Source organism: Onychostoma macrolepis, chromosome 15 (genome assembly GCF_012432095.1).
Source record: "Onychostoma macrolepis isolate SWU-2019 chromosome 15, ASM1243209v1, whole genome shotgun sequence".
Classification (NCBI taxonomy): Eukaryota; Metazoa; Chordata; class Actinopteri; order Cypriniformes; family Cyprinidae; genus Onychostoma; species Onychostoma macrolepis.
The window spans coordinates 17,180,005-17,204,999 of NC_081169.1; the positions used below are offsets into that span (position 1 = coordinate 17,180,005).

Consider the following 24,995-nt stretch of genomic DNA (forward strand, 5'->3'; position numbering starts at 1 on the left):
TGCCAGCTATGGCTTGATCATTTCTTTCTCTTTCATTCTCAAAAATGTTCTCTCTCACTTCTCTGTTCCCAGGATCACATGTCCATCTTTTGATCCATGCAACTCAGGAAAAACAACACAACAAAGTAATTCTAGATTCATCGCTTTACAAGCATGTTATGTGACATGACTCTCTCTCATTAACTCTAACGCCTGGCTCATTAACAATGTCTGCGTGATAGAGTAGAGCTGAGAGATGGATAGAAAGCATTTATTTGAACTTAACTGAGCTGGACGATGATATCACTGAATCGATGAACTGGCTTTAACCGAAAAACTGAGTATTTACTATATTGTCCTCCTGCATTATCAACACAATACGGTCCCGTTTAATACTGTAAAGCTACTTTGAAACAATCTGAATTGTAAAAAGCGCTATATAAATAAAGATGACGACATAGAAAGGAGGCAAAGATGGTGACATTCAAAGTGAGACAATTCATAATTCAGTAAGGATGAGAAACCACGTGAATGTCAGCCACGTCATGTGAACTTTTTTTTTGTACAAAATAACATATGGGTGAAGAAAGCTTGTGATTACATTATTACAATATCGTTGAAATGGAAAAAAAAATGCAACGACATAGAGGACTAATGGTTAAACTAAAGTGCTTCTGCTTAAACAAAAAGTGAAACATGGCACTAGCAATCATTTGATTCAGATACTGATAAAACATATATATATAACATATTTCTACATATATGCATATGCCTGTGTGTATTTTATACATTGAATATCTAAATTTAATTAAATTTTTATTTTTTAAACAGTCAAAAAGTATTCAAAATGTATACGTTATACAGTCATACATCACACATATTCAATATTTATTTTAATATTATGCACATTTAATATATATACATATGTAACTTGCAATATTTACATATATTATACATACTGTATGGGTAGTTGACAAATAAAAATTGGACTGTGTCCTATGGTGTGACATAGCAAAAATGTAGAAAAAAAAAACTTAACATACAAATAACATGAGAAAAATGTATCTTCATTCTTAGAGTTACTAATAGCATGAGAGAGGTTTATCTTCAATGGTAGAGGTTATTTTATTTTATTATTATTATTTATTTTTTTTTACATTTTTCCGTCCCACCATTGATAAGTCAACTACCCATTTATACATTTTTATTTTTATACATATACATATAAAGCAGTCAAATAACACTAAACATATAATATAAATGCACACTAAGGGAGTATTCTGGGGTAAAATATGTGCTCTGCTGTCAATTATACAAAAAAAAAAAAAGAAAAGTTGACTCATCCCTCAGTTTGTAAAACATGTCTACAATGGCCATGGTTGTTGCAAATGTATAACCATAACGCTTGTTTTCATGGAGTGTTATTGTTAACAATTTTCAGTTTTTACCAACAGTAGTCCACAGACCCTGCCAATGAAGTCTAATTTAAAATATTCCTTAAAGACTGTAAATCTTAGTACTCTTGTTAGTTGATGTGAAATATCTAACGAGTGTTTATGGAAGAGACATTAGAGTGTGCCCTATTATATCTGCATGTGTCAGTGTATGTGTGTGTGTTTGTCCGCTCATCTCTCTGCCCCAGATTACTGGCAACAGGCCCAATGTCTGTGCTAAAAGTCACGTCGCGAAGAGAGAGAGATGTGGAGAGAAACAGGGGGAGCTTGAAAGACGGGGCGTGAGAGGGCACAGGGTGCAAGACACAGGAAGTGGAGAAAGATGAAGAGACCAGAGACAATGAGATGTACAAGGGTGCTGAGGCAGAGGAAGGGAGAGAAGGAAACGCAAGCAGAGAAGAGAGAGAAGAACAGAGGAGAGAGGGAGAGGAGGAACGTGGGAAGAGCAGGAGGGTCCAGGGCGTGTGTGTATGTGTGTGCGTCTGGCACTCGCAGGCGGAGAGATAGCTCGGGTCAGGCTGGCCGGACGTGTGTGTTTGTGTTTGGCTGAAGAGGGATGTGAAACCAAGAAAGCCCTCACTGGCTAAAGCTGAGTGTTGGAACGCAGCCATCAGTAAGATGGACGAGAACGCACACATTATACAGTCAAGAACGTCTCCCTCAGACACAAACAGATGTGGCGTAAAGTATCAGAGCGACCGGCTAGCATCATGGTGTGGGGTACGAACATGACGCTGGAATGATAACAGCTGACTGTTTTGGAGAGATGCAGGAAAGTCGAAACGCTCAAGGTTACAGCAGAATCCCAAAACAGGATGGGCCCTGCTTAAGTTTAGCCCGCTATCTAGGGGGCTCTTGAGCAGCGATGCCCTCTGTGTGGCACCAGGAAGTAAGCAGACGTCTATCCTGAAGTACTGATGCAAGTGACTCATCCGTGACCTATTTATAAAAATCCATTAGCTGGAACAACGTAAACGTGTTCTGCACGCGGTCGATGGTACATCACGACATAGTTGCCTTTCCGAAAACGTCAACCTTTCCCTCAGACCACTGCCGTCTGAGAATTCCAGAGTCACTTCCTGTCCCCGTATTCTAGTGCGGAGTGTCCTCGTGGCCACAGGCGCGCTACAGATCCCCCTTCCTTACTGCACTCTAGAGAGGCTGGCGGTCGCAGGGAGAAGGCGTCATTATGGCAGGGGACACAGAGGTGCTGCGTTACATGATGAAGGTGCTGCTCCACATTGTTTCCAGTCTGAAAGGCTGGACTGTCACACCCAGGGTGAGGAGGAGCACTAGAAGAGACTAAAATTAGAAAGAAAATGCCAGACATTCTTATGAGGACTTGTGTTTGTTCCTGTGATTATGGATACACGAATGCTACAATATGCTATTGCATAATACATTACCGTGACTAAGATTTTTTATTCAGCAAGGATGTGTTAAATTACAGTAAAACTGTTCTTTGAACTTTCTATTAATCCAAGAATCCTGAAAAGAATTTGCATATTAGAATGATTCCTGAAGGATCAGGTGACACTGAAGACTGGAGTAATGGCTGCTGAAAATTCAGCTTTGCATCATAGGAATAAATTACATTTTACATTAAAATAGAAAACTAGTTTATATTGTAATTAGGGTTATTATCATTGACTAAAAACTAAAATCATAAAAAAACCTTAAATTAAAATAAATATTAACTAAAAATAATAATAAATAAAACTGGCCAATGCAATATTTTTCTTTACTAAAATAACTAAAACTAACAAATAAAAATTAACAAAACATATAGACATATTTAAAAAAAACTAAAACTAATAAACATGACAAAAACAACAAAATAATTAAAACTAAATTTAAAGTAAAAAATAACTTAAAAACAAAATATAAACTAAAATATGAATTAAAAATTATTATAGTATATTATTGATACTAAAATAATACTGATTGTAATAATATTTCACATACATTACTTGTTTTTAGCTGTATTTCTGATGAAAAAAAAATCGCTTTGGTTAGCATATGAGACTTCTTTCAAAAACATTAAAAGTTCAACTTTTAGGCTCATTGGAAATGTGCAACGTGATCTCATGATAATTCGTATGTATTTTACGTAAAATGTGGTTCTATAAAACGTACATTTACTTACGTTTTATAAAAAACTAAAACGTACAATACTTACGTATTTTCAGCATTTAAACGTACAAAACTGACGTATTGACAACATCTAAAAATTAATTCTTATGAATATTGAAATCGCGGCATTAATTTTATTATTAGTCGTTTTTTAGTTGTCATATCAATTACCTTGTTTTCAACTGCATCATTAAATAGTTTACTCGTTTACTTAATATGAAATGATAACATTTAGTTTTGTTGTGTGATTTCTGCTGCCAGCTCTTTTTCAATAATAGGCCTACATAATGTTAAACAAGACTTCACTTTAAACCTTAAAATAAATAACATTTTAAATTGTTTAACCTTTACTTGTCATGTACTTTGTTTGCCATGGGCCACAAAAGGCGTTTTCTCCGACATGACTGTGACTGACAACAGAACTATAAAAAAACCCCACCAAAACCGCAACATAATTACGAAATGAAACGATTTTATTCGTGCGCTGTAATCCAGATCTTCAGAATCCATACGACTGCAAGGAACAGAACCAAATCCAAGCCTTTATTCGACGATCTTCATCTCCATCCCGAGCAGAGACCAGCGACCGTAAACAGCAAAGCCCGCGCTGACTGATGCGTTCGTTACAAGTTCAAATGTTGCCGCTTCAAACTGCAGATTTTACGGCAGGATAATCGAACGCTCATTGGCTCTCGCCTGCATTCGTCACAGATTGCGAAGTGCAGTGTTTCTGGTGAGGTGTGTATTTGAATGATGCTAGCACGCGCGGGCCTTCACAAGTTCAGAGAGAGCGAGAGGATCAGGAGAATCTGGATCATATTTTCAGCGATTAACAACATAAATTCTGCTCTGCACCTCACACAAACCTACTGTATTCCGCCAGAGAGGACTGCGGCTGCAACGCATCGTCATTTGGATTACTTTTGGTAGTGCTTTTGACATTTTTGCAATAAATAAATGATTGTAATTGTATTTACCTGTCTGTCATGTTTTTCTTATACTGCACAGAAATACAGGTGCTGGTCATATAATTAGAATATCATCAAAAAGTTGATTTATTTCACTAATTCCATTCAAAAAGTGAAACTTGTATATTATATTCATTCATTACACACAGACTGATATATTTCAAATGTTTATTTCTTTTAATTTTGATGATTAGAGCTTTACAGCTCATGAAAGTCAAAAATCAGTATCTCAAAATATTAGAATATTACTTAAGACCAATACAAAGAAAGGATTTTTAGAAATCTTGGCCAACTGAAAAGTATGAAAATGAAAAGTATGAGCATGTACAGCACTCAATACTTAGTTGGGGCTCCTTTTGCCTGAGTTACTGCAGCAATGCGGCGTGGCATGGAGTCGATCAGTCTGTGGCACTGCTCAGGTGTTATGAGAGCCCAGGTTGCTCTGATAGTGGCCTTCAGCTCATCTGCATTGTTGGGTCTGGTGTCTCTCATCTTCCTCTTGACAATACCCCATAGATTCTCTATGGGGTTCAGGTCAGCGAGTTTGCTGGCCAATCAAGCACAGTAACACTATGGTCATTGAACCAGCTTTTGGTACCTTTGGCAGTGTGGGCAGGTGCCAAGTCCTGCTGGAAAATGAAATCAGCATCTCCATAAAGCTTGTCAACAGAAGGAAGCATGAAGTGCTCTAAAATTTCCTGGTAGATGGCTGCGTTGACTGTGGACATCAGAAAACACAGTGGACCAACACCAGCAGATGACATGGCAGCCCAAATCATCACTGACTGTGGAAACTTCACACTGGCCTTCAAGCAACATGGATTCTGTGCCTCTCCACTCTTCCTTCAGACTCTGGGACCTTGATTTCCAAATGAAATGTAAAATTTACTTTCATCTGAAAAGAGGACTTTGGACCACTGAGCAACAGTCCAGTTCTTTTTCTCCACAGCCCAGTTAAGATGCTTCTGACGTTGTCTCTGGTTCAGAAGTGCCTTGGTAGCCCTTTTCCTGAAGACGTCTGAGCGTGGTGACTCTTGATGCACTGACTCCAGCTTCAGTTCTCTCCTTGTGAAGCTCTCCCAAGTGTTTGAATCGACTTTGCTTGACTGTATTCTCAAGCTTGCGGTCATCCCTGTTGCTTGTGCACCTTTTCCTACCCAAATTCTTCCTTCCAGTCAACTTTGCATTTAATATGCTTTGATACAGCACTCTGTAAACAGCCACACCTTTCAGTAATGACCTTCTGTGACTTACCCTCTTTGTGGAGGGTGTCAATGTTCGTCTTCTGGATCATTGCCAAGTCAGCAGTCTTCCCCATTATTGTGGTTTCAAAGAACAAGAGATACCCAGAATTTATACTGTAGGGATGGTCATTTATTCAAACTCAAATGTAAATATTCTAATATTTTGAGATACTGATTTTTGACTTTCATGAGCTGTAAGCTCTAATCATCAAAATTAAAAGAAATAAACATTTGAAATATATCAGTCTGTGTGTAATGAATGAATATAATATACAAGTTTCACTTTTTGAATGGAATTAGTGAAATAAATCAACTTTTTGATGATATTCTAATTATATGACCAGCACCTGTATATATATTTAGGTTTAGATGCAGGAGTGGGATTAGCGACTATAAAAACATTTTTAATGCTATATTGTTACTAAAATTGTTATTTTCCTGCATGTAAACGGTCAATTGCGTTTTATATCCTTTTATATTCGCTATAAAATGGGTAGGTTTAGGTTTGGGGGTAGGTTAAGGGGTCTAAAATCTAAATTGCTTATTAATAAAATTATAAAAATGCATATTCGCTGTAAAATGGGTAGGTTTAGGTTTGGGGGTAGGTTAAGGGGTCTAAAAGTCTAAATTGCTTATAGATAAAATGATAAAAATGCATTGATTCGAATATCTTAATGATATAAAAGCTAAAAATACGTATCGATCTGTACGTTTTAAACGTTGAAATACGTCTAAATTGTACGTTTTAGCATGTACGTTTTGTGAAAAAAAAACAAAAAAACAAAAACAAAAAAACCCCGAATATGAATCACTGCAGTTTCCTGTTGAAATGAACACTCATTAGAGGCAGTAAAACTCCGATAACTTTTATTCCTTTTCACACAAAATATGATTTACAGGTACAGAGTTTTGATTAATAAATCCTAATTTTCCTTCAATTACTTGCAGAATATTATGTTATGACTTCAAAACAATTTTAACATCATGCGCGATTTCAAAACTGTTACTTTTGAACGCTATCGAAACATATACAGATTCATTTGCACGAGTTTTCTAATTCAGTAGCTCACACGATACATCGTTGCACTTGAAAGATAAAAGAGCTCAGGTCACCGCTTAAAGAAGTTAAAATAACAAGACTGCATCAACAAATGCGGTTTTATATCACGTTTGCATTTGTTAACACTATCGGGTAGGTTTAGGGTTGGATTTGGTGTAGGGTATATATTTCCAACACAATACAGCATTAAAATTTATTGACACTCACCGAATTTGAATTCTGAAGAGCCGCAAGCAGCGTAATAAAAACGCAGCAATTCGTGCCTGTACCAGCGTAATAAAAACGTGCCATGGTCACGTATTGAACGTGTTTTAGCGCCACTCTCTGGACTTCTCACTTCTCACTGCTGCGAAATGTACAGGAAGGTATATGTTGCAGAAATGTATATAGAGGCACGTATTTTTTTTTTAATTGTACTGATTCCAAGAAAGTCATACAGATTTGAAACAACATGAGGGTGAGAAAATTATAACAGAATTATTTTTTTTGGAGGTGAACTATTTCTTTAACACTACATGCGTCATAAACAAAACATGCACTGTAGCTCAGTTGGAAAAATCTGGAGTTGAGAGTCACAGTTCCGGCAACAGTAAGACCACAGCCAAGCTGGCAGTTCAAGGGTTAAGTCCCCCTGCACTAGGCCAGAATGTCTTGGCCGTTTCCTGTGGGCTGCCCAACCCTGACCTGCTGGCCCAGGCCCGGCTGCACTCACACGTAGACAGTTGACCCATGCATCCTGTCAGACAGTGACACCCCCGCGACTCCTCACAAACTTACATAAAAACACGCACATTAAGTGTCTCCGTGAGTTTTCCTGATATAGAATGCTCCCTGCATGGGATAACAAGGGATTCATCCGATCTGAGGCTACAGGCAGTGTTACACTAATAGCATCACACACACCAGGTCAGCAAGAAGTCCTTAATCTCTCCTTGGCCACATGTGAGTGTCTATACCTCTATATTTGGGTCTGGACAGGCAGAGTGGGCGCACTTGTTCCTGTACATCCATGGCCATCTGTGTGCGAGCCCAAACGGAAGGTGTCAGGAAGCAAGGCCAGAGTCCAGAGGCCAGAACAATGAAGGTGCACCATTCTATTTTACTGCACAGGACTGACTGTTACCATTTTCCTCTTGCAAGAATGTACATGTGCGTGCGGTGGTCTGGTTTGTCCATCAAACCTGTGCTGCTGTGTCCCTGGGTTTCCCGGCGGCACGGTGTGCATCGTACGTGTCGAGGATTGCATCTCGCATGTTGCGTGTGGTGGGACCTGCCGCATTTCCGGCCTTAGCTTGTACTGTGATGTCATGCTTCGTTGGGGGGGGGGGACGGACACTAGATGTTACGCGACCCAACTCATTACAATAGGATTAAACTGTAAGAAGGGGTTGCATTTGAAGACCAAGTTCATGGAGAACTCTTCCTCTCCCCTTCATTAAAGATGTTTAGAGTACATTCAATCGAGCTACAGATGGATCATGTAGTGGAGCTATCTATCTATCTATCTATCTATCTATCTAACATTGCACCCTCTATTCATTTTCTAACAGTTTATTTTCTTAAAAAGGTTCTAACACTAGCTTTCTCTATTCTTTTTCTATTCTATCTACTTGTTTTCTTTTTATTTATTATATGAAAAAAAAAAAAAAAAAAATATATATATATATATATATATATATTCTCCTCGCTCATCCAAAAACAAACTCCAGCATATTCAGTTGTCAGACACGACTGGAACTTCAAATAGCACTGGCTTCTATGGTCAGATGAAACTAAAAAAAAAAAGAGCTTTTTAGCAGCAAACACTCAAGATGGGTTTGGTGAACACAGGGATAAAAAAGTACCCCATGTGTACAATGAAATATACTGCTGTATCTTTAATGTTGTGGGCCTATTTTTCTGCAGGAGGTCCTGGAAATCTTAGATACATGGCATCATGGAATCAGTAAAATACCAACACACACACATATATATATATATATATATAAACTGACTGTCCATGCTATGGGTCACTGAGAACAAAACCAAGCTTCTGCTATGGCTGTCCCAGTCCTCTGACCTGAACCCTATACAAAATGAGTGGAGTGAACTGAAGAGAAGAAGCACCAACATGGAGCTGGGAATCTAAAGGGTCTGGAGTGATTCTGGATGAAGGAATGGTCTCTGATCTCTTGTCAGGTGTTCACCAAATTTATCATGCATTATAGGTGAAGATTCAGAGCTGTTATCTTGGTAAAAGGAGGTTGCAAAAAGTATTGAATAAAAGGGTATGATTAATTGTGGCCAATGTGTAGCCTATTAGAGAAAAACATTTATTTCATAGTGAGATTTCTCTCCCATTTTAAATTCTTATTCTCCAATGAAAGGTTAGATTTTTGTAAATTTTTAATAAAAGATCAAAAGGATTAATGATACAGATTTATTTTCACAGCCGCCTTTGATCATATTTACCATGGGTATGAATAATTTTGAGCACAACTGTATATATATACAGTTATATATATAGTGCTTAATTTATTTATTAATTTGTAAATTTCGAGGTCCCGGAACAAAGCGGGGTGACGGATCCGGTGTTGTGCCCATTTTCGACTCCCTGCCAAATTATTACCCCCGTCGTTGAAATCGCTACCTGATTGCTTAATCCTAACCCCACCCCTAAACCTAAACCCTCCCCCACACCTAACCCTAAACCTACCAATACTAGGGGGGTAATAATCTGGCAGGGGTCAGGACTGGGCACAACACCAGCATGTGAGGGAGAGGTAACGGAGCATTCAGCCGATCACTGATGGGCCAGTTTAAGTGATTAACAGCGTGCATCAGTTGCTTTTATTAGGGTTTGTACATAAAAAAATAAAAATAAAAAAAACCCTGAAAAAGCCATGAAATTTTGAAACAGCAACTTCCAGGCCTGGGGAAAAAAAAAAAAAATAAAAAATAATAAAGGAATTTTATTTCACAAACCTTTGTAATAGAGTTATAATTAATCCTGTCCAAAATTTTCAAATTTATAATGAGGGAAATTCCTGCAAACATTTATTCAATATAGCAAATAGGTTACATGAGTAAATAAATCCACACAAACCAGCAGATTAAATCAGTCATTTGATTCAACTGGACCGCCTCTTCTCTCTTTCACCCTCTCAAATCTCCTCTGCAGTACGAGCTGCTGCACGCTGTCAAGACTTTCGCTCGCATTTCGGGACAGTTTACAGATTTGTCACTTGCTTAATCGGGTCATTGTTGCGTCGTCACAAAAATGCAAGTCTTTTTAAACTAATTGGTATTCAGGCGCTCCAGAGGCGGTTTCAAGGCTGAGCTCAGTCACACCCAAATCAGCCTAGCGAGTACCATATTGATTTATTTTTCGTAGTTTGTTGTTGAGCCTATACACACAAAATTACGCAATAATGGCCGTTCTGGCGAATATCCAGGTTTTTTCTTAAGTAAATGTGAACAGTTGAGAAAGAAATCGCATGTGTAGGCTATAGGCTATCCGTGCATGTCTTGTGAGAGCAAAGAAGTTCACATGTTGCATCTTTTGCGCGCTCAGGTTCTTTATTTCAAATGTAGATGTCCCGCAAGCGCGGTCATTTATAGAGGATTTTTCATATATGCACACTATAGGTCAGCACAAACATCTTTCATATTGGTGCCTGAGGAGGGGGATCCCACAAAATGAGGTGCGGGATCGGATTTCTGAGGTGCCGGATCCGGATCTGGCTTGTTCCGGCTCAAATTAAGCCCTGGGTGTAACGGTAAACGTATTCGTACCGAAGAATTGGTACGGGTCTTTCGGTTCGAATACATTACAGTACAGTATCGGTTCGAATACAGTATTTAAAAATACTGTAAGTTTTCAAATAATAAATGGCGTTTTGACAGTCTTTGATGTGGCATGACAGATATAAACGCCTTGGAGAGCCGCTTCTGGGACGGTTCAGAAACGTGCTGGTATAAACCCAACACAAGCACTATGTTTACATGCGCACGAATAATGAGATTATTTCCAATAATCAGAGTAAGGACTTAATCGCATTATGTTGTTTACATGTCAAGAGCAAAGCTCTTCACTCCCCTTTACATGCAATTTACATTATTCTTATTATTCGCTAAGAATTGTAGTTATTTTTTTTACTGCCATTATTCACATACCCCACTGGACAGCACAAATGATGGACTCAGAAAGAGCAGGTGTGTTACTGGCCGCTGTTTGAATTTATTTACGTCTAATGCATAATGATTTGTATGGCTGTATTCCACTCTTTTTCGGCGCCATAGAAATGTGATGGAATTTGTTTGCCTATACACTGCCGTCGCGTTCTACTCGCCGTTTCTGGATGAGGGTAAGGAACAGAGACTGGTGGCAGCTGGTTGTGTTTCCCCAGAATGCGATGCTAACACTACAGTTACTTTTTTTTATTGATTACATGATTACATATTATTCGCACAATAGCAATAAATTATTCATAATTCATTGATTCTCCCTAATTTCTCTATTTCATCTTTTAAATTTTCCTTTCTAAAATAGCCTACCGATTATATACATATTATATACGTATATATAGTCCAATTTTGTGGACATTCACACAAAGATCAGTCATTAGTCAGGTGGCGACTGCATTTGCACTGGATTTACAAAAATCATTTCAGGTTTAAGAAGGGTTTCATTGCATCAACTACTGATGAACACATTCATTTTTATTTGAATTATTACTCCGTAGGTTTTTTAACCATGTATTATTAATTTTAACTAATTCAAATGCACATATTCACGTTATTTCTTAGTTACATGTAATGCAGGCATTACCAAACTTTTTTTTTCATCTAAACCTTATTTACCAAATATATTTGCTTTATATTTGCTTTGAAGTACCCCTGAGATTTTAAAATAAATATTTCAATAATTAAGTATCACATTTGCATGTTCACGGTTTCTTTGATGTTGATTAATGATCACATGGCATGCAGGTAAATAAAAATATTTCATCTTTTTTAGTAAGTGTTTTATTTAAAACAAAGTCTATAGAAATACAAAGATGGTTCACTCCTATGAATGGGAGAAACTGTAACGCACAATATGGAGGAACAGTTCCACCTTCTTAATGAAAGAGCCAAATTTCCCATAGAAACCTGGGGCACGTTCCAGCTCAAACCGGTGCGCAACATTTTGCTATGGTTTCCGGGTTGAACAACATGTTTCCTGCAAAGGCGTTTGAGATATGTTTTCTCATCAGCAGCAACATGTATATAAACCATGCGGTAAAAGAGACAGCTCGCACAATGGGTCCAAGTAAAGTCGTTTACAAATGTGTCCACTGCAGCTTGATATACGCAATAATTTAAGATATTAGAAGACATGTTTGTCGTAAGAGTTTTATAGTAACAATATAGTATTTCAACATGATGATGTAGTTATTTATATTTTTAGCTTCATTGCAAGGCAAGTTCATTTATATACCGAATTTCATACACAATGGTAAAAGTGCTTTACATAAGAATGGACGGTAAGGGCACTGACTGTAACATCGAGCATATTTTGCAGTATTAAACACGTATTTATACCGATTTCATCAGGCTCCGAAAACAAAGAATGGCCTTCTCAGCTGCCATAGTTGCAACTCTGGCGTCATCAGAACAGAGTGTTCAACACACCACCGTTTCTGTTTAAAAAACGTTTTGTAATGTTTTGTTGGGGCTGAACGCAGCTCAGACTGGACCAGTCAATGCACATGCGCAGTATAAGCACGCTATGACTCCGCATGCACATTGGCTGTAAAATAAGCTTTTTAAATGCTATTTGTGCATAAGAAACAACATTCATGGGGCAATTAATTTCAGATTTTTGTTGCTGATTAGACATATGTAATTTAATTGTGAGTTCAGCGAGTAGTTTTTGAGATTTCAGCATTCCCCCCATTCATTAAGATAGGTCTTGTATGAGCTGACCAGAGGCGTTGCAAATATGGCAGCCCAGTGAAGAGACTTTCCTAGAAAGGGAGTTTGTTTTAAAATGATTTATTTTAATTTAAATTTTTTATGATTTAATTAATTGTGAGCTTTTCATTAAACTCACAACCCCCCTGCAGTTCCTTTACAAACCCTAGCTTGGGAAACCTTGATGTAATATAATGTTTAATGCACTTCATGTTGTAAATTACAATGAATGGAACAAGTTTTCTTACTCTTTGCATTTTTTTTTTTTTTACATCATTATGGTACAAGATAATGCTATTTAAATCAATGTGATAAACGAGTTAAATCAAAAGTAATCTAAAAGTAATCTGATTATATTACCTAAAATGTGTAATCTAACAGATTACATTATCGACTACAATTTTTGTCATGTAATTTGGAATCAGTAACGAATTACAATTTGTAAGTAATACCCAACTCTGTATATATATATATATATATATATATATATATATAAACACCTTGAAACGTGAACTGCTTTAGGCTAACCGAGACTTGACATAGCACTTACAGATTATTGCTATTCTGTCAGTTTTGATTGCTTCTGTTGTCCTCATTTGTAAGTCCCTTTGGATAAAAGTGTCTGCTAAATGACAATGTAAATGTAAACGCAAATGTACAAATAACACAATTACTGTATCTCCCCTCAGTTTCAATTCATTGCTGTGCATTAAGGCCTTCAGTGCATTAAGTGCAGGGCAGCGTGTGATTCCACTAGCGTGTTTACTGGCTTCACATATTAACACTCCTATTAAATCAGCAAGGGGTAGCCCTTGGCTAACAACCATAAAAGAAGGGATATTCTCATCTGATGTGCCACATTTTGGTTTTAAGATGGCTAAAATATGACCTAAATTACTGCCACCAAACGATGGCTGATCAAGCCTCAATCTTGTTCTGCAAAAACAGAGGCCACTTCCAAGTATTTCTCAAAAAAGGCATAAACGTTTCACAAACACCTCTTTTACCCAAGCATTTGGACTGTACTTGTTGGTTCACTCTTTTTTGCTAATAAAACCCTCCACTTTTCACGTCTGTGACCCATATGAGTCGTTCATTTAAAAGTTTACTGTAGCAGGCTGCTCCCTTTGATGAATCGGCCCAGATAATATGTTGCAATTACCAGGCCAGGACCAACCTGTGTGAATAAAACATGTCAAGTGTAAATCTAGCTCTGTGTTCTAGATGACACCCGGCCCTGGAGTCGCCCCGTGTGTAATTAGAACCAAATGCTGGGGTGTGTGAGTGGATGCATGAGTGTTTGCACTCACCCTCTCTTCTCCATCTCTAATCAGAGAGCCCCTCCAGGATGGAGTGAGAGCTCAGGGGCCGTTCATAAATCAGGACCGGCCTGGAAGGACCTGCACAGGCAAGCAGGAACAACTATATGGATACGACTATGCCAAGTCTGCGCTCTCTGGGATAGGCCATGTTCCAGTCCACTGAGATCATGAGATCAGACTTGATTGCGCTGACTTTTCAAAGAAGGCACAGTCTGGTGTCATTGATCCTCTCATTTGGAACCATCCGGAGATGAATTGGAAGCCATTGTGACACCTTTCCATTCCTCGTCCACCTTTTACTTAAAGACCCTGGGAACAAATTCAGACTTCCCCTTGACATCTCTCCATCTTCCTCTTCTCTCTCTCTCTCTCTCTCTCGCTGTCTTGGTTCTCTTTTTGCTCCATTCTCTCTGGAGCCCTTTTCTGTTTCAGGCCCTCATCCCCTGTTGGACCTTGCCTCTCCTTCTCTCCCACATCTGGACAGACAGCTGGGGCTGGCCGGGTTTCAGCGCTGGGGGTGGGGGTGGCCGTTCGGAGCAGGAGGGTGGGGGAAAGCTATCCATTGCAAAGCCCAGGGCACTGTAAAAAAGGGTCTAGCTTACAAAAAAATAAAGGATTTCACACATACACACATGCAGTGTACGACCAAAAGTGTGAGGAGTTCAAAAAAAAAAGTTAAACCAAATCTCCTCTGTCTCTCTCAGTCTATTTATCAAAGTGTCTCCCCACACACTATTAAAATGCACTAAAGAGGGCAGAAAGGAAGAAAGGGAAGGAGAGAAAAAGAGTGAGTGAGAAACAAGGAAACCTGGAAGAGAGTTGGTGTGGATAATGATGATTTCAGTTTCCTTTTTTGTTTGCCCATCCATCCATCCATCCATCCATCCATCCATCCATCCATCCATCCATCCATCCATCCATCCATCCATCTATCTATCTATCTATCTATCTATCTATCTATCTGTCTATCTGCCTGTCTGTCTGACCTATAAACCCATCAAGTTAAAAATTAGTTTCATGTTTTTATATTGGCCCTATACAAATAAACTAATAACAATTCAAACTGAATTGCAATTCTGCATGTTGTTTTTTACTTAAATTCAAACACAGGAATTCAGTTAGAGTTTGAAAGTCATTCACATTCAGTTCTGACTGGCGCGCAACCCTGATTTCCACATCTTAAATACATTAATCTATTTAACCCAAGCGTTTCTTAAGAGTCCAGCATGAGGAAGAAAAATACAAACGTAGAGTAGGTTGGAATAACATACTTCACAGTCTCACGGTCATTGTTTTACGTCCTGAGAGGTGAGCTTTATCACCCTTCCTTCTATGTGCACTGCATTAATGATGCATGCCCTCTTCTTTACAGTGGAGCTGTTATTTTGATATAGATGTTTGCCTTGACGTCACAGCTGTGTGGCCGACAGTTATAAGCGAGTCCAAGTCATTGTGTGAGAAAGTGCAGGATGTGTGCACTGGCTATAAGTTGCACCTCCCTGTTGTGCCAGGATGACGGTAAAGAGGTCTTTTGTTTCAATTAGTGCTCTGTGGTCCACTTTCTCCATTCTGACCAAAGGTCGTGACCTCTGCCGGAGTTCACACAGGGACAACCTGGTCAGACCTTGCCTTGGCCAGCAGACATGGAGCGGGTGGGGAGCCTGCATGAATATGGAAAAGATTTCCCTCACAGTTTTGCATTTTCCGACTCATTTTGTGGAAGGCAGAGACGGCTAGAGAATCCTGCACGGTGAGTTCACTGCACTGGGGAGGGAGATTGTAGAACAGGCCCAGGAAGTCAGAAAGGGAAGTGAGCCAGTCAGAGAGAGGGGTGTGTGAGAGAATGGCTAAGTTTGGAATGGCATACTAGCTTATTATTATACACTGTACGCTGCATACTATACTTAAAAATAGTAAGTGAGTAGCAGCATTAAGCCTAAAGTTATACTTTGGATTTAACACTTACAAGGTGTGCATACACTGGGCAATGTAAATGTCATCGTACAAATGCAATGAGGTTTTTCTCAATGTGCATGCTCTGTACATTCATCTTGCCTTTTTAAAGGTATAGTGCACCCAAAAATTAAAATTCTGTCCTCAATTACTTGTTCCAAACCCGTAAGACCTTCATTCATCTTCAGAAGACAAATTAAGATATTTTTGATGAAATCCGAGAGCTTTCTGACCCTGCAAAGACAGCAACCCAACTACCATGTTCAAGGCACAGAAAGATAGTAAGGACATCGTTAAAATAGTCCATGTGACATCAGTGGTTCAACCTTAATTTTATGAAGCTACAAGAATACTTTTTGTGCACAAAGAAAACAAAAATAGCGACTTTATTCAACCATATCTTCTTTTCCAGGTTAGTCTCTGCCACCAGTCACGAGAGTACTATACTTGCATGATTAATCAGACCTATAGGCCAACACCACATAAGATAAAATTTAATGTTAATAAACTAGACTAAAATTAATGTTAATATGATATGACAAATACTGAATACATTTTAAGAATATTTTCATCATATGACAAAAACTGTGAACTGTTAGCATGCTAAATTGCTGTCATGTGAAGGGTATCTTATCATTTTTAAATAGTTATTTTGCCTCTTTAAAGGAAATTAAAAAAAAAACATCTTTCAAGTCAAATTTAAAAAAATCTTTCAAAGCAGATTTACAGAAGGTCATACTGTGATGTCTTTACCATAGAACAAGTTCTTAGCAAACATTTATTATTAAAACAAATGATAAAAAAAAAGAAGTCTGTAATTATTTCCATTTCATTCCTCGCACTGGAAATGGAAGTTCAAGTGCCATGCTTTATGGGATATATCATTCTGTTTAAAGTCTGCTTGATATCTGTAGTAGGTCATTCCCTGCAAACAAATATTCCGCATACTTTGTCTGGTATACACACTACATACTGCACCAATAATAAGACCAGTATGCTAGCATGTTATTCCGAACATAGCATATGTTTCTGTGTAACCCGCGGAGAGTTAGAGTGGGTGTGTGTGTGTTTGTGTATAAAGGAGAGGCAGAGAGTGTGCTGTTCGCAGGGCTTGGGAAGGTGAACCCAGGCTTCTCTCGGTACAGGAAGCCCTTGATTAGTGCTAACGAGAATTGCAGGCCATATTAATGCAACCACACACCTCTCCTTACCTCCTGCCATCTGCAGCACCACCACTCTCTGCCAGACACCATAAACCCACGCACACAGCGCAGACCAGACACACACTCTTTACATTCACCCTTCACATTCATATCACATATTCCCACCGTCCATCCCGCAATAAACAGGAACAATCGACAACATGCTCAGGTATAACGCAGACAATCAGGTGCACACAATCCAGAACAAAAGCTTTGAGGTCAAACTCACAAACCCCATTGCATTATGGGCCATATGTGGTGTCGACCCCCCATAGATGAGGTGCCGAACACCATTTGTATGGAGAATAGCCGGATGGGGATCAAAGTATGTGAGAAGACGGTGCAATGGAAAAGATGTAGATGGAGAAAAGGTCTGTGACACACACGCACACACACACACACACACACACACACACACACACACACACGCATACACACACACACACGTTATTAACTATTCCCGCAGATGGTAGAGTGGGGTGTTCTCACACACTCAGACATGGATACCCTCACATATTCTCCTCACACTCCCACCCACACATTAACATGTGTTTCACATTCAGATTCAGGCCATGTGGAAATCTCTAGCCACCGCTCTCTCTATCTCTCTCTCACACACATACACACCTACACACATGTATGCTAATAAAGGATGGTGTGTCAGCTCAGATGAGATGTTTTTGAACTGGATGACCATTACTTTGCCACACACGACTGTACGGGCACAGATGACAGAAACATAGAAGTACATAAAACAAACCAAGAATATAAATCTGAAAGGACTAATCAGATTGAGGTGAGTCGTCATAATCTTATAGGCAGTGTTTAACTAGTTTATTAGTTTCTGGTCACTCAAACCTTTTCAACTTTTTTTTTTGGTGTGCCATTTTTTCCATTGTAACTGACAGTACAGTGAATACTGGACTACACTGCACTAATATTTTAATGATTTTATTTCATGATATACATAATAAAAATATGTATTTCTTAATACTATTAACAAAACTATTTATAATTTTACAGTAATATCTAAAAGACTAACAATTAAGTATGCACTGATTTAAAAATTCTGATTAAGACCATAAGCTGATTTTCATCTTATGGTCAAAAATGATAAATTACCAGTATTACAATTCTGTAATATTTTGTCTAAATAAATGAAAAATAACACACACAGACATACACACAAACAAAAACTATATTTACATGTGAATTTAGGCATCACAACATTATATGTAGAATTAAAAAATGGATGACCCTCTAAACTTTTTAAAGACAACATGAAATCAAAATTTACTGTCTTAATTCACTTTCTGGTCACAACAATTCACTGATCAGCATCATTCCAAAGAATAGTGATGAAATGCTTGGTAATGCAATACTTTACTCCACCTGAAGTGACTTTTTTTGAGTGACAAGCCCTCTTATTTTCCTCATATAAAAACCACTTCCACAATCCAGTCAATTCTGACTAATAAAATCAAGTCCAGCCATATTTTCCCACATTCAATATCTTGTTTCACTCATATATGGCATTACGGAGGTAAACCGGGTTGTGAAAGCTGTTTCATGTTGATTTTAGGGCCTCATGACGGAACTGACTTCGTAACTGATGTAGCTATTTGGTTCTTGTCATGCTGTCTAACATCAACCATAATCTTCCTCCAAAAGTCTTCAGTCCTGCATCAGCCGACGAACTCTCCACATCTTGAACAGTTCTGCTGTACATTTTTCTGTCACTGACAGACTCAACGTGCAAATGTGCTAATGTAATGGGAAATAGAGAGTGTAAACGTGTGTATATGTATCTATGTGTGGTCAGTGCAAACATGTGTCTGCTTGAGAATGAGGTCACATGTCTGAGTAAATGAGCGTCTGTTTTCCTGTGCGTGCTGTACATAATGCATGACAGGCAGTGAGAGTTTGTGTGTGTGTGGGCAGTATGGGTGGACGGTGGGCAGACAGCGGTGTGTTTGTGAGCCACTGAGGGGGGCAGACTGAAAGAATGAGCTGTGGGTAATCTTACAGGAGATGAGATGAGGAAACACATGGCATGGAGAGCATTATATCTCTAATTACATAAGAAGAGAAAAACGGAGTGAGTGGAGGGTGAGAGACAATAATAGAGGGGGTCTCATTCTGGTTTATCCAGATGGAAAGCTATGTGACCCAGACAGCGATCTGATGTCACCCCCTGTTTTCCCGGCCTGCCCAATAAGTCCTGCACTTCCTGTCCCCAGTGCAGTGATGTCACAGGACAGCTGGGGATGTCACGTCCACTCGCCCGGCCTCCCTAGCGCGCCCTCTCTCTCTCTCTCACTGTCTTTCTTCCATTCTTCAATCAGTTCAATTCCCCTGAGACCAGAGACTGTTACAGAAGCACGTACCACAAACACACATACACACACACGTTTGTTTTTGTGAAAAGTGGGGACATCCTATAGGCGTAATGGTTTTTATACTGTACAAACTGTATGTGCTATTGCCCTACACCGACCCTACACCTAAACCTACCCCTTACAGGAAACTTTGTGCTATTTCAGATTTTACAAATACACTCCATTCTGTGTGATTTATAAGCGTTTTGAAAAGTGGGGACATGGGGTAATGTCCTGAAAAGTCACCTTCTTCTTGTAATACCTATGTCATACCCTTGTCATTATTCAAATTTATGTCCTCATTTGTCACAAAACGCACACACACACACACACACACACACCTGGAGAAAAAAACCCATCCACAAATATGAACACTTATGAACATTCTTAAATCAAATATGCATGCTTAACTGCATAAAAACATGCACACACATGCATAAACTATAACATATCTGATTTACTGAGGTCTAAAGTAGTTAAAAGTCAAATAAATGAACTGAATGATCTGATGTCATCAATGAGAGCATTTGTCTCATGTTCAGCCCATTCTGTTTATGGCAGCCTGATTAAACATCTGTGATGGGCTTGAGGACACAATAGCTACAGTGTCTGCCCTTACTGTACATACTGTCTCAGTCACACATTATGAGGCTCATTTTAATGGCTTTCAAATGCTCATTCAGTTCTAGCAGAAAGCATGAGTCTGTCTCTCTGAGTTTGATCAGAAGTGGCATGTTTGCTTTGCTCATTAGAGCTGAATGACAGTGAACTCCTCACCGCTTGGACTGAGACAAGACTATAAGTTTTGGACTGAGATAGAGATTGGGCTGGCGCTGATGAGACTTATGAGACTTATTGAGACCGAAGGAGAACAGAGATAAAATTTTATGAGATAAAATGAGATTGCCATTTTATGAGAAAAAAGGCAAAACACAAATGAGTCTAGCACTGTTTAGAAAAAGAGACCAAATGAGACAAAAATTAGACTGGCATTACAGTTTTTTGCTTACACACATTTTCAAAACTTTGCCTCTCTTTTCAAAACTTTACACACAAATCCAAGAATTGCACACACAAACTGTAAAATGCCTCACATCTCTTGCAAAATGAAGCACTGCATTCAAAATATCACACATCTCAAAAGCAAACATTTGTCTTACGTTGCAAACACCTAATATTTTTGGATATATCACATAGGCCTACACACAGTTATTCAAAACCGAAAGCTCTTCTTTCATGAGCTCCTATGTACATTTCTGTACAAAATTATAAAGTAATTGGTAATTCAAGGTAAACACGAAAGCAAGTATTACACTACAAAGGAAAATCAACCACGTGTAGTTGGACAGAAACCAAACATAATTTTGAAAAAGGTGATTATTCCAAAACCTATTCTGTAAGGCTATTCTAAAGCCATAATTGGTTGGTGTTAAGTAAAGCACATGTGATGAGTTAGTGTGAGGCACTGATGAATTAGTGTGGCATTTTGACTGGTTGTGTTTGAAAAAGGAAATCGAGATACTTCCTGTTATATTTTTGTGTGTTACATAGAGAACTGTGTGTTATGTTTTGTAAAAAGTGTTTTATGAAATTGAAAACTGAGTCAAAGTTTAGTGTATGGTTTTGGAGATTTTTGGTTTGAGTGTCATGTTTCATAAATTGTGTGACAAGCAAAGATTTTGTGTGTAAGCAGTTGAAAAAAAAACTGTAAGACAAATGAGTCAGCCCCAGAAAAATGGGATTGGAACTGAGACAGAGAGCTGGGACTGGCACTGGGACAAAATGAGACTGGAATTGAGATCGAAATGAGACTGGCACAGAAAAATGAGACAAGCACTGAAACAGATGAGACTGGCACAGAAAGATTAGACTAGTACTGAGATAGAAATGAGACTATCACTCAGATAGAGATGTGGTTGGCACTGAGACAAAATGAGACTAGCACTGAGAGAGAAACAAGACTGGGACTGAAAAATGAGACTGCCACAGAAAGAAGGCAAAACAAAAATGAGTCTAGCACTGATCTTAATATGAGACCAAATGAGACAAAATTAGCCTGGCGTTGAGACTGAATCAGACTGCCCCAGAAACCAACATGCTCTTGTATTTCACCTCACTGTCACATTCATCTAATCCCTCATGTACTAGATGGGACTAGCACTGAGACAGAAATGAGACACAGAGATACTGATGTGAGTCAGAGATGAGATTCCTACAGAAATGAGATGAAACTGGGACTGATACAGTGAGGAGAATGACACTTGACAGCAGTCCCTGTATGTTATCTCACTGTCACAGTCTCTAACGTTCATCTAAACCCTCATGAACTTCCCAAATTCCATCACCGCATTCACTGACTTGCCAATTTTTTTATTTATAAACAAATCACTCTCATAAACCTGCAACCAGAGAGAGTAAAAACCATGGACCGCACTCCTGTTCCTGTCCCGCCTTCCTCACCTCATAATTGTTCAACAGACTGTGACAAAATAACTAGGAGAGACTCATTAGAAACAGCTGTCCCCTGATCTGATGTTAAACTCCGATACGATTTCCAGCTCCTCGCTCAACTCTCACACTCCCACAAACCCATTCATTCACCATCATCTCTTAGCCACACATAATTCACTCCAAAAACCATTCATTCTCCTGCTGAAAGAATGAGAGAGGTGGGAGGAGAGAGCGCTGAGGAGAAAAGGGGTGTGTTTGTCCATGTGTGTGTGTGTGTATTCAAAAGGGAATGAAGGAAAGAAAACGCAAAGGACAAGGGTATGGGGTCGGTGCCCCCCACCTACACACACTGTACGTGCAGGACAGCAGGACACCCCTCGTGGAAAATGAATACCCTGATCTCTTTCTCCTCACTCTTCCCCTGCCCTGAACCCACCCTGTCCCCTGCTGGCCACTGTCCTTACCCAAACACACACAGCGACACTTTCTCTCTCACACACACACGGTGTACAAACACATGCTGATATAGGGTTGGGTTTCACTAACCAGCCCACATCAACCCAGCCACACACACACACACACACACACACACACACACACCGCAGACTTCTACTGTTTATTAAACCTCAATATAAATATAATATAAATAATCTTAAATAATGTTCAAAAGTTGAGGTCTTTTGAAGACTTTTATTTTGCAAGAATGCATTAAATTAGTCAAAAGTGACAGTAACGAGATTTATAATGTTTATAAGAATTCTAATTCAAATAAATGCTGTTCTTTTGAACTTTATATTGATCAAAGAATCCAAATGCATCACAGTTTCCAAAAAATATTAAGCAGCACAACTGTTTTCAACAATGATAAATGTTTCTCAAATCAGCATATTAGAATTATTTCTGGAGGATCATGTGACACTGAAGTCTGAAGTAATAGCTTTTGATTGCTATACTGTATATGTGTAGTATATATTAATACATTTTTTTGTTTTCTTTAATACACTTATTGTCAATGATTCATCAAGTCCACACTAAAAATATCTTCGTAATCAAAACCTTTTCTCTTTCTCTAAAATAACTTTTCATGGTAACACTTTAGTATAGGGAACAAATCTCACTATCAATTAGTTGCTTATTAGCCTGCCTATTATTAACATATTGGCTGTTTATTAATACTTATAAATCACATATTCTGCATGAACATATTCTACATCCCTAATCCTACCCAATTCCTAAATTTAATAACTACCTTCCTAACTATTAATAAGCAGCAAAATAGGAGTTTATTGAGGCAAAAGTTGTAGTTAATGATTTGTTAATAATTGGAAAAATAAAATAAAGTGTGACCCTTTTCATCACCCAAACAATTTCCCTTGGATAAAATCAACGCTTTTCCTAGTTGAATACTCCGTTTCATCTAGAAATGTGTCATATTTTGGAAGCAAAACAGACTGTGAATGGTAATTTACATTGTTGACTTCTAATACATATATGAATACTTATTTCTCTCCCTGCCTTCAGCCTAGAAATATTCTCTTTCTCTCTCTCTCCATCTCCTTAAGAACAAAAGCCAGCCAGGTTTCACAGGTGTAGCTGTGGTTGCGTAAATAGCGAAAAGTTATAGGAAATAAATAAAGGAGTAAAATAAAAGCACAATAAATAAAACTGCACAAAAGATGACAAGACAACTATTTGACTCCTTATTTTTCTTTTGCCTCTACCTGATTGTCTGCTTGTTTTCCCCTGCGACTCCCTGCTTCCGTTCCCAGGCTGAGAGGTGGGACTGCGGCCACAGAGCGCATACTTTCCAGTCCTGAAGGCCAGCAGCGGCTCCTCCTGTCCACATGGGCCTGCAAGAAACCTTGCGTTGATCACGGCTCACTTCACCAGCCACCTGCAGCAGGCACATCGAACCTAGAGACATCTACAATCAGACAATTACTTAGGTACAAAATATAGTAATCTATAGTGTTTATATACAGCAAATTACTATTGAGTAACTCAAATCACAACCCTTTCCATAAAAGTTTTTATATGTATAAAAAAGTATATTTGTTTCTTAATTTATATAATATTTCTTTAATATATATATATAATTTTTTAGATTTAGCTAGCTTCTGGGGATTCAGTTATCCCAAAACGCTGGCGCTCAGATTGACTACACTTTATCCAAGATTTGCCATTTATTATATGCTTGATTTATGCATTTAGTGCTGCTTCGTCAAATCCTGCCCTCGGTATAAACCCCATAAACAACCTGAGAGCTGTGGACCTCCAAAAAAAACGCTGTTAATGAGATAGGAGAAGCCAGAGATGACTAAGTTTGTGTGTTTATGCATAGCCTCTGGCCTTCTATAAGACGGCTCTGCCAGTTTTCTTCTATTCTGCCAGCGGATTACCACACTGATCAGCAACACGGGTCAAACTAAACAATGGCTGGCTGACCGTCGTGTTTCTCCTGTTTTATGTGATGCGAGTGTAACAGTAAACCACTCTGATCTCATAATGTTACTCAGCGCCCCAATCATTACAGAGAGCCGGAGCCGTGTGCCACTCCACTAAAGCTCTAAAGCAGCTGTGCGGGTCAGGGGTAACAGAGAGAGACGTGTTATCAGCTGCTAAGAGTCCTGCTGCCCTGTGCTGGTACTGACTGCGGATTGGATCAGATCAGTGCTTTGAAATAAACACACAGGGTAAGCAGTGCAGAGGAGTCTGGAAAACAAAGAATCTATTTACAGCTGAGATCTGTGCTGAAGCAGTGAGAAGGAGCAGGAGACTTATGTAATACCTGTATTCAGCAGACCTAAAAGATACAGATGATCATGCTGTATTTAAATGAAGTTCCTAAACGTAAGTTAGGGAGGAGCAAGCCCATCTAATTTTTTAACCAACAGCCAGAATATATAAGCAGTTA

At 38.7% G+C, this 24,995-nt stretch overlaps 1 long non-coding RNA gene across 1 annotated transcript; it reads right to left on the reverse strand.

Moving 5' to 3' along the window:
• Positions 1-682: 682 nt before the first annotated feature.
• On the reverse strand, positions 683-24,172 carry LOC131554115 (uncharacterized). Its single transcript, XR_009274340.1, has 3 exons — positions 23,803-24,172; positions 14,086-14,676; positions 683-2,735 (listed from the first exon to the last, which is right to left on the reverse strand). It is a non-coding gene; the product is annotated as an uncharacterized LOC131554115 (long non-coding RNA).
• Between the last annotated feature and the right edge of the window lie 823 nt (positions 24,173-24,995).